Source organism: Megascapheus bottae, chromosome 11, assembly GCF_031878675.1.
Source record: "Megascapheus bottae isolate mThoBot1 chromosome 11, mThoBot2.hap1, whole genome shotgun sequence".
Classification (NCBI taxonomy): domain Eukaryota; kingdom Metazoa; phylum Chordata; class Mammalia; order Rodentia; family Geomyidae; genus Megascapheus; species Megascapheus bottae.
The window spans coordinates 35858972-35867339 of NC_143519.1; the positions used below are offsets into that span (position 1 = coordinate 35858972).

Sequence of the window (8368 nt, forward strand, 5' to 3'; positions counted from 1 at the left end):
CTGTTTTATTCTTTAGAGAGTAACTTTTTCATGAACCCCAATTACCATCCCATTTTTCTCTTTTCTGTCCTTTCAGGTTTTTGTGATTGATTTTCTCCTGTTAGTTTGATTTCTTTCAAAAGCTGCATATGTCTCACCTTTGCATTAAGGTCTCTATGGTTTCTTTGTTATTATCTAAATTTTATGTTTACATAATATATAATTTGTCTATGTTCATGGTTTAGTCCTTTGGGATCTCTAAGATGTGTCTGTGAGTCATTCCTGTTATGCCTTCACAGGTACAGGTATAGAACCTTAGGACAGTAATCAAAGAAGGGAAATCAACTGTAAGCACATTCATAAACAAAGATGACTAAGTCCTGGAGAGGATTCAAGTCTAAAAGCATTTAGGCCATGCCATGCTAAAAGTAAACTCTTACGCTGAATGGAAAACTCAGTGTACATAAAAAAATAAAAAGTAGTCAACTTTTTTTTTTTTTTACTATTTTCTTTAAAATAGTCTTATACATGTAAATGAGTAAGTTTTCCACAGTATATTTCTCAGGTGTGTCTCTTGTCACCTTGTAGCATCCAGGATCCTGTCTGGAAGATTTTTCCAGTGCTTGTGGGAGCCTCGGAGAGTTTTTTTCTTTCCAAAATGTGGAGCAGAGCATGCCCTTTGATTTCAGTTTTCATAGGTAGAGGCAAGAGCTCTTCCTTCATCTCTTTGCTGAGCAGTTTGTCTTTCTCATAAAAATATTGGCTTTTTAAAATTTCTTTTCTATATTTTTCATTGTATTTCCTCCATGTTAGGTGGAGTCATTCTCCTTTTTCTAATCCAAGCTTCCCATTCTGTTGGAATGGTTCTTACTTCATAGTCTACTTCATTTTTATTTGTTGCTTCTATAATCCTTTTCTCTCATATAGTTTGTCTTCTGATTTCTTCTTTGCCTCCATCTCCAGAATTTTTTTTTTAATGGATCTGCTATTTCTTCTGGTTTCTTTCACGAGTATAATATGTGCACAGATTCATCTACACTACTGAATATGCAGATCAATACTTCATTTCTTCTCCATTCATTTTCATGCCTCCCTGGACAGGGCTCTCCACACGGAGCTGAGCAGACCCCAAGACCAGCCCATGCTGGCAGCCAGCCTCCCCGCTGAAGTCCCTGCAAGTCCAGATGCTGTTTTCAAATAGGGGTATTGTCACAGTTGATGAATGACTACAAAGCCAACAGTTAGTAAGCTGTCAATTATCAAATCCAAAACCTAGATAACAGATGTTCAAAATCATAATGACATGTCTAGTAAAAAATGAATTGCATGTGTCAGGGCAATATCTTAAATGATAAGTCCTTATCATCATCTATAATATTATATTTTTATAACATTATGTTTTAAAGAGGATTTATTCTATTAAAACTCTAAAATATATGCTTGTAGTCTAATATATAAAATGAACAGTTAAATAAGATATTATTATGTTACTTCTTATAACTTAAAAGAGTAATTTTGGATCTGGTTGTTGTTACCTAGAAAATAATTTGTAATTTACATAATATGTTTTCATTACTCTCTAAAATATAAAATTATATATAAAATAATAAACTAATAGTATACATTATTTGTTGTTAGTTAATTCTTTAAATTAGAATTGAAATAATATGTTTAATCTTTGTGATACTACTTTCTTCTTATCTAAAAATTGAAATACAAATTGAAATAAATTTAGAAAAAAGACAAGAAGAAAGGAAATAATTAATTCACTGAATTTTTTATTGGTGGCTAATATTTCAGTGTAATAACAGTGATTTCTAGATTTTGAATCACAAAAGAAACTTGATCGGAGATGTGATAAAAGACATCTAACATATGAGACTACTAACTCTACAAACTGGGTGAGAATATATCATAGCACCTAAAGGATACTGTAGTCATTTACATTTTCTTAGGCTATTTCTACTTAGAAATAACACTGATTATCAATCCATGAATTTCAGCTTATATTGAGGCTTAGCTCTAAACATTATAAATAGGTATTGTAATTATTCTTTGTTTGTCATTTCTGATCCTTTTACAAAATGTTTGAGATGTATCCAATGCTATTGTCTTTAGTATTATTGACCACTATAATTTTTTCCTTTATGAAGATATTATTTTTTGTAGTCTGAAACATCTTTCATCTTCTCTATATGTAAAAGATGTGAAATTAATAAGATATTATTGTCTGCTGACTTTGAGTGGAGTTACATTAATATTTTGAACAATTTTATAGGAGGAGGAAATTCAAGAAATTACCACACATTTTTCTCAAATTCTGTCCTTTTCCCTCTAATATAGAGTTGAGTGAGAAATATGGCAGGAAGCCAACCTGACCTTCTTCCAAAATCAGCCACAATAGAATCTGCTGGATTGAAATAGAACATTTGGAGTTTAGTTTGGCACTCAGTATAATCAACCAGTACTATATTTGTGACATGATTCACTGGGCCAACTGCCCAGAGGAACTCTATGTCTGGTTTTCCAGTTTTGAAATATGGAGAAGAGTTCATGACACTTGCTTTTGTAAACCCACATTTCTGAAAATTATATTTTTGTATTTAAAAAGGCTGTGAGATAGCCAGATGTGTGCATTGGGAAAAATCAACAGTTTTGTGAAAAGGCTTTTGTGAACAATTTCTAAAAACTCATTGGTATCACTTGAATTGGTTACACATTGCTTTCTGGCAAAGTAATTTCTGTTTTTCTGTAGTTGACTAAAAATGATCAGCATTCAAACTCTATTCAAAGCTTCTACAAATATATCATCAGTGATATTGTGTTTTATTAAATATGCTGTTAGGCAAACTATGGGGTATAGTGGAAAGAATATGAACTTTGTGTCAGAGAGATCTGGGTTTGCATCCAAATTCATTCACAAACTTGTCATGGAAGCATACTTAAATTAACTAAATTTCTTTACATTTAGCTCTCCAACCATTTCAAAATTGGTTTCATTGGAACACAAGGAAGATTACAAGAAATATTCCATGAAAACCTTGACAGCAAGCTCTTTAGGAGGTAAATACTGTTCTTATATTTTTTCCAGAAAAGGAAATTAAAGAGTAAATAGTTTTCTCATGATCAGAAATAATTTCAGTAGTCACCCTTAGGTATAGATTTAGATAATTCTCCTCCAAAGGAAACTATATTCTAATAATACAACCACTTGATTATTAGGCTTTTTATCCAAATTTTCATCAGTTTTTTTTATCATACAAATCATTTTCTCTTAACTGTAATGCTCATTGAATTGAATATCATACCATGATCATCACTGTCAGAATTTTAAATCCCAGCTCTCCACGTCTAAAAAAGTTAAAATTGTGGAACTATTGCCTCTCACTTACGTGAACTCGGAAAAGTTCATAATTTTTCTTAATATTTTGTTTCCATTCTCAGGTGGAATGGATGCTTTCATTTTCATTCAGTGCTACTATAAAATATAAGTATTAATATTCTAACATAATATCAAAAATAATCACAGAGTTTGTAGATAATAATAATGTGTATAATGGTTAATTGAATGAACTCTGACTCATAGTTGACCTTGATGGATGTCAACAATGGGATTGTTAATTAGGTTCTTTGAGATTCATCTTAATTGATTCCCAAATTAAGATGTATCAATTTTAATGTTGTTTGTAATTTAAATGAAGTAGATTAGGACTCAAATAATTATGAGTTGAACTATTATTTTTGACACTAATGGATCACATGATGATTTGCAAAAGCTACACCTTTCACTAATTTCTTTCAAATAAGTCCTGTCATATTATTTCATTATGAGTAATGGAAAGTATCATATTACCTATCTATGGATTGAAAATCAATATTAGGTTAATATCATTTGAATTGTTCATCTTTTCCAATAATTACTGCCTTAAAGTGATAAAGATGACTAGAAAATCTTTTTGATCACATCACATAAGTGATGAGTGATTGGTTCAATTAAAGCTCATTAAATATGTGAGTTTATTTTAAAGATACAGTTGGGAATAGAACATAATTTTTACCACAAATATCAGCACTACTATAATTGATTTCCATATATCAGACAAAATAAGAGAAATAGTAATAGTTATGTGAGAAAATAAAGAACTGGACTATTGAAAATTATTAGAATTCAGAAAGCACAAGAGTTTAATGGGTGAAATAATACATGTATTCTTTTACACTAAAAGACATTTAGTCTTCATTTATTCAAATGTTTCTAATGTGGACAAGTCTGATTGAGTATTTTGACCTTTTGTACATCACTCCTTTCCCATGCAAAATTGTACTTGCTCTCCTTTTCATTAAGATTTGGTTTGAAATTGATTCATATTCAGAATGGAAGGTGAAGAAACATAAGCATTAATTTAGATAATTAATTAGAAAGAAAAATGTTATTCAGCCTGAAAAAAAATGATACACCACCCTATTAGCCACTCGACATTGCTGAGATGAGATGTGATTCCCAGAAAGTATGATTCGTGTTCCTGGGGATGAGGGAATTACAATCAGGAATCGACTGCAACCAGCCAAGCTGCCTTTATGCCACAGAAAAGGCTTTGATGATGGTCCCTTATAAATACTTCACTTACTGCAAGCACAAAATTGAGAGCATCTTGGAATGAATTCTTAGTTACATGAGTAAATGGGATACATTCATCTGAAAGCAAAATTCTTTGTAATATTACCAGGTTCTGCTCAATGATGAATGTATTTTCACATTAAAAGCTGATAACTTAAGATTTAGAAACATGTTCCATGTATATTACATATCATTTGTTGTTGGGAGCCAGAGTGGAATCAAACTGTACCTTGATTTGCATCAGACAATGGCTTTATTGTCTTATTGTTTTCTGGCCTTATTCTGTTTAAATGACCTGAGATTTACCATATGAATGTAACACCTGGAAGTTCCCTGGGTCTCAAGGAGGGAAGAAGCTGGAGTGAAAAATAAACGCGGCAGTCTTTACCTGGACTGCGGACATCCCGGACCCGGTGTGTCTGTCTCTCTTCTATTTCTTCCTAGTCCTTGCCCCCTATTTCAGGAACCCCAATCTGCGAACCCTGGTTTGCTGCCGGTTGGCCCCGGCAATTTGTAGTTTATACATTCAGATGTTTCAGCCAAGTATCTGTGGTAACCACATGGCAAGGATGGGTGAAAAACTTGAAAGGGGTGACATTGATAAAGATATATTTCATCCATTGTTATTAGATTTCTTGATAAAGTCCATTCTCACTGGGGTGAGGTAAAAACTAAAAGGAGTTTGGATTTGCATTTCTTTTATGACCAGAAATGTTGAGCATTTCTTCATGTGTCTATAGGTCATTCTTATTTCATCCTCAGAGAAGTCTCTCTTTAAATTTTTAGTCCGCTTTTTAAGAGGGTGGTTGTTTCTTTGAGGATTTGTTTTGAGAGATTAATTTTTTAGCTCTATGTATATTTTAGATATGAGGCACTTGTCTGTTGCATGGCTAGTGAAGATTTTCTCCCACTCTGTGTGCTTCCTATTTAATTTGCTAACTGTGTCCTTTACCATTCAGAAGCTTCTCAGCTTAATGCAGTCCCATTTGTCCAATCATTCTTTGATTTGTTATTTGTCTGGACTTTTATTAAGAAAATTTCAACCTGTGCCAAGGAGACCTAGTGTATCTCCTATTCTTTCTTGTAAAGATTTCAGGGTATTTGCTTTTATCTCAAGGTCTTTCGTCCATTTGGAATTAATTCTGGTGCAGAATGACAGATAAGGATCCAACTTTAGTTTTCTATAGGTGCTTAATCAATTTTACCAGCATCATTTGTTGAATAGGCTCTCTTTCTTCCATCCTATTTTTTTGGCTCCTCTACCTGTCTGTAGGTTGATTTCTTTCTGGGTCTTCAGTTCTATTTCATTGATCCGCCGGCCTGTTCTTGTACCAGTTCCAAGCTGTCTTTATTACTATAACTTTGCTGTTGATATTCCTCCAGTGCTGTTCTTTCTGCCAAGGATTGTTTTTGCTATATGGAGTCTTTTACTATTCCATATGAATTTTTGGATTGCTTCCTCTATTTCATTAAAGAATGACACTGAAATGTCAATGAGTATTGTATTGAATTTGTAGATAGCCCTTGGCAGGATTGTCATTTGCACGATTTTAATCCTTCCAATCAGAAGCATGGGGGGTTTTTCTACTTCTTTAGTTCTGCTTTAATTTCATTTTTCAGCTTTTAAAATTTTTCATCATTAAGGTTCTTTATTTCATTTATGAAGTTAATTTCTAACCAGAAATCTAATAACAAATGCTGCTGGAGATGTGGCCAGAGGAAACCCAACGACACTGTTGGTGAGAATGTACACTTATTCAACCACTCTGAAAAGCAGTATGATGATTTCTCAACAGACTAAACATAGATCTCCCCATGGCCCAGCAGTCCTATTCCTAGGCATTTATCCAAATATTCATAAACAGGGACATATTAAAACTACTAGCACAGCCATGTTCATTGCAGGATTATTTACTATAGCTGAGATATGGAACCAATCCAGATGGTCCTCAGTAGATGAATAGATCAAGAAGATGAGGTATGCCGGGCACTGGTGACTCATGCCCATAATCCTAGCTACTCAGGAGGCTGACATCTGAGGATCAAGGTTTAAAGCCAGCCCAGGCATAAAAGGACCTGAGTCAACTCTCATCTCCAACTAGCCTACAGAACACCGGAAGTGGGGCTTGGCTCAAGGGTAGGGTAGCAGTCTTGAGCTTAAGAGCTCAGGGACAATGCCCAGGCCCAGTTCAAGCCCCAGGACTCACAAACAACAACAACAACAACAACAACAACAAAGCTGTGGTATTTATACACAATGGAATTATATGCTGCCATAGAATGACATTGTCCCATTTGTAAGGAAATGGAAAGATTTGGGGGAAAAATCCTATTATGTGAAGCAAGCCAGACCTGAAGGAACATACCCTGCATTGTTTCCCTTATTTGGAGTAGTTAATACATGCATGGGATTCTCCAAGCAGAGAATCACAATAACTCAAACTCAGTGTAGCTATGACAATATAGAATGTGGCTAAGCATAAATGAATGCCAACATATGGAAAGAAATAGTTTATTTTGGGGATTGTTCTTAATCTATTATGTGAAATTATTTCTTTTCTCATTTTCCCCCATATGTTTATCTCAAGTTGTTATTGTATCTGACTTTGGAAGTTGTTATTGTATCTGGTATGTTTTGTATCGATTTGCTTGCTTATTTGAAATAGGGAAGGGAAGGGGAAAAAGATGATTGGGAGGACATGGGAGGGAATAAAATTGGGAGAAAAAGATGGGGAGGAATATTAATGTTAAAGAAGTAATGCACCCGCTACCTGGAAATGGAACTGCAACCCCTCTATACATTACCCCCAACAATTAAACACAATAAAAAAGTATAAAAAAGAATGATTAAGTAAAATGTCTACTCTACATGGAGCTTTCTAGATGGTATTAGAGAAATCAACCAATCACTTCATTACAGAGAGAGGTCTTTGTAGGATGCATGCATAATACGTTGAAAATATTCAGACAAGCCAAGAAGACTGCTATCAGAGAAGCTCAATAGTATAGACCCAGAACCAATTGCTTTCATTAAAATAAATAAAGCTAGCCAGAGGATGATTTCTATGGTTTCCCTAGATACTTACTACTAATCTGTATTCAGTAATGTATTTGAATGGTACCGAGAGGATGTAATACTTCACCACATGAAGCCAATTGTTTCAACTTTCTCCTTTTGATTCCACTTAGGAACTAATTCTCCTATATAATGGAGGGGGCATCTCTTTTTTGTAGATACTTTCATAAAAATGCCAGTTTTCCTGCTTATCTGCACTACTGGAAATGAAAATGGGTCACAGGTAACATGTATGAAATTCAATGTACTCATTAACATGAAATATAAATAATTTAAAATTAAATTTATTTCTAACCCATTAAAATACATTGCATCCTTAAACTACTTTGTTAATGGGAAATCCCTTGTACAGGTGCTTAAGGATAATTTTTAAAAGGTACAACTGAAACATACAACAAACTTTTTGTCATCTGTGACTGCTGATAATGAATTACAGTCTCACTTTGTGCTACATGATTATCTCTGATAGTTAAAGTTTAGAAATGGAATCCTGAAATATTTAATGATCTATACACAGAATTACTACTTTAATTTGAGTGTTTTCTTCTAGCTTTAAAAGTAGAGTACAAAATGACACAATAGATTAAGTATCTGTTTTTAAAAAATAAATCAATAAACTGTCACTGAATTATATTTTCTTTCAGTTGTTCCTCTCTTTTTTGATTGGCTCATTGGAAAAAAGTATCATAAACTTT

General features: G+C 33.5%; 1 pseudogene; it reads right to left on the reverse strand.

Moving 5' to 3' along the window:
• Positions 1 to 540: 540 nt before the first annotated feature.
• Positions 541 to 1122, reverse strand: LOC150056900 (NADH dehydrogenase [ubiquinone] 1 alpha subcomplex assembly factor 2-like; annotated as a pseudogene).
• Positions 1123 to 8368: the final 7246 nt, after the last annotated feature.